Here is a 2,099-nt window from a genome sequence, read left to right on the forward strand (position 1 = left end):
ATTTAATGGAGTTTGCGGCTGCTGACTTATGTTTCTTGTCTTTAGATTTGCCTCCTCGAGGAGTAAGTTGTGTAGACAATTACACTTAACAGGAAATGGATCCTCTCCATTTTTTTTAATAATTGAGGGAGTAAAGTATGATCTTTCACTATTAATTTTATAAGTGTGACCAAGAATAAATATAAGAGAGGAAACAATGAAAGGTTAGAAATCACACTTTACATTGTCAATTTTTTTTAACAATTGAGGGAGTAAAACAGAGGGTGTATTGGGAAGAGAAAGTATAGAGAGCCAACATTTTTATTAAAATCTGATCAGTACTTAATCAACAAAAAAAGTGAGTAATTCTATATCATTGGATAAAATCTCATACCATTAAAAATATCAATGATGACTAATTAACAGTTACAAATCACAAAATTTGCTGGTCCTCTAGCATTCTTTTATTAAAAATTGTACGTTTAATTTGATACTGATTCTTCATATGGTCATTAAATTTGAAAATCAATTATTTATTAAGGAGGTAATATAAAATGAAAATACTTGGGAGATAATAAAAATCAGTCTAAATTAATTTAAAATTTTTTTATTTTATATTCATTAATTATTTTTAAAATAAATATATAAAATATAAATATTAAATTAAATAAAATAATTTTAAATTATGTTTTTTCAAACATTATTCAATATAAAATTAGTTGTTTGTGTAAAAATACAAGGTAAATGTCTCTCTACATAATTTTTTTGATAGTGTAAATAGTCATTCATGAATAGGACTAATAGTGTCCAAAAAAACAAGATTATAAATATTGGTCGGAACATCTTTCATCCACACTTCATTTGGATTGGTAAGATCCATTTTAACCAATTCATGAGCTATCATATTTTCACTTCTTTTTATATGAGAGACTTCTACTACTAATCTTAAACTAGTTGCTAAATTAAAATAATCAACAATGAACGATCCAAAATAATTATTTTTGCTCTTGTTAGATCTGAGACTTTGGATGACTTCTATATTATCATTCTCCACAATAACATCAAAGAAGCAACATTGTTGGGCTTTTTTTAAACCCGTTAAACAAGTCAATGCCTCAGCTTCTTGGGAATTAAGGGATAGGTCCCTTTCCACGTGCTAGCCATTACGATGGCACTAAAATCATCTCTTGCCATTACTCCTATGCCAACCAATCCATTATCTAAAGTAGATGCATCCACATTTATTTTAATGGAATTGGTAGGTGGGCAAACCCATCTTTCGAAACTGTTCGAGCCAGGAGGTGGTGATTGGAGCTTAGCATCGGTGATTCTCAACGCAAAAAGAAACTCTTGATACTTTCTTCTTGCTCGATCAGCTGCTTCCATTGAAGATTCTTCTTTATTTTAAAAAATGAGATGGTTACGGCTTGTCCAAAGAGATAGAAGACAGTTGCACAACAAACTTTGATCTTGGGGATTAAGGGATTTCAGTAAAAATTCAATCCACTCTAGTGCTTCCATAGATGGACTTGCAGTCGTTCGAATTGCCAAAGGAGAATAAAACCAAAATCTTCGAGCAAAATCGCAATTCTTGAAGAGGTGAGTTTTAGATTCTTCATTCTTCCAACAGTGGGGGCAGATGGCAATACAATTGACATCTCTCTTTTGCAGGTTCAATTTTGTTGGCAGTGATTTATTAAGGATTTTCTAAGCATAGTAAATTGCACGGGGGTGAGCTTTTGCTTTCCAAAGTTATTTCCACCGAGGCTCTTCTAGGTTTGGTGATAGCCCACTTCTATTTCAGAATTGTTCTTGCTTTATGATTTTGTGGTACGCATCCTTGATTCTGTACTCCCTATTCCTTGAGAATTTCCAATAATATTGATCTTGCTGTGCTGTTATGGTAGTGGAATTCTTATGATTTGTTGGACTTCGAACTCCATGAACATGTTCCTGATTTTCATAATATCCCATCTATTTCCTTCGTCATTCATTAACTCTCTAACAGTTGCATTCTCATCTAAACTGTTAATTAAGCTCCATATTCCTTGATTGTTCTGTTCTGGAAACCATGGTACCCCCAAATCTTTACAGACTTTCCATTTCCTATCTTTCATAGC

The sequence above is a fragment of the Arachis ipaensis genome, chromosome B10 (genome assembly GCF_000816755.2).
Source record: "Arachis ipaensis cultivar K30076 chromosome B10, Araip1.1, whole genome shotgun sequence".
NCBI lineage: Eukaryota > Viridiplantae > Streptophyta > Magnoliopsida > Fabales > Fabaceae > Arachis > Arachis ipaensis.